Source organism: Dreissena polymorpha, chromosome 11 (assembly GCF_020536995.1).
Source record: "Dreissena polymorpha isolate Duluth1 chromosome 11, UMN_Dpol_1.0, whole genome shotgun sequence".
NCBI classification, from domain to species: domain Eukaryota; kingdom Metazoa; phylum Mollusca; class Bivalvia; order Myida; family Dreissenidae; genus Dreissena; species Dreissena polymorpha.
The window spans coordinates 71,601,762-71,602,705 of record NC_068365.1 but is presented as its reverse complement, the minus strand read 5'-3'; positions in this window follow the sequence as shown (position 1 = coordinate 71,602,705).

Genomic DNA, 944 nt, shown 5'->3' with positions numbered 1-944 from the left:
TGGGTAAGGCGATGAAATTGAAATCTTTTGGGATTTTCCCGCGCAGGTTCGATTCCTGCCGACATCGCATACTTTTTGCGACGCGTTTTATTTCTTTTCTAACGTAATTTGATTTAATATAGCACATAAGCTATGTTTATTGTTAAATATGTTGAAAATTGTATGCACATCCTTCAATTTTAAAATTAAAACAACGTTATGGCTAAATTGATTAATTTACTGCTGAAAATACGAATGATGCATGTTGCATTTTTATTTTTATTTCAAAAAGTAAACGGTAAATCTGTCTATTTTTTGGTATTTTTGCTGTATATAGTGTTTCTATAAAAACTTAATTTAAAATATAACTTAAATGATACTATATTGAATTTTATGACACTTTGTTTTTAACCGACCCAATTTTTACTTGGCAGAAATCACTTACATTTCATGGCGCTATTCCATAGATTAAAATTTGTAAAAAATAAATGTCTGTAAAAGAATACTTATTTCATCTTGTTTAAACTTTAAACACCTTTACTGCATCTGTACACACCAACTGCTTGCCCATATTTGGAAATTTGAATGAATTATGGAACTTTTATATACCCCAGGGGTGAAAATAAACTGGACAAAAGCCGAGCGTGAGGGTGGTTTTGAAAAAATCGGTTTATTTTTTTTAAGCATGGAAAGCTACCTACAAATTCGCATGTAGTTTAGTGAAATGATGCTGATTAGGAAAATAATTAATTAAATTATATTTGGATATGTGCCCATTAGAGGTGCGCAAGCTTAAAAAGGTAGAATTACCGAAATTCCCGTTCTTACACGTTGTAGCATGGATCGGGTATTGAACACGATACACGTGTGTATTAGCACCCTACTGTAGTCCCGGCGGGGTTATCAACTGCACCAATACACCGGTAAGCAACCAGGGGAATATCATATGAAAAAAGAACTATCAT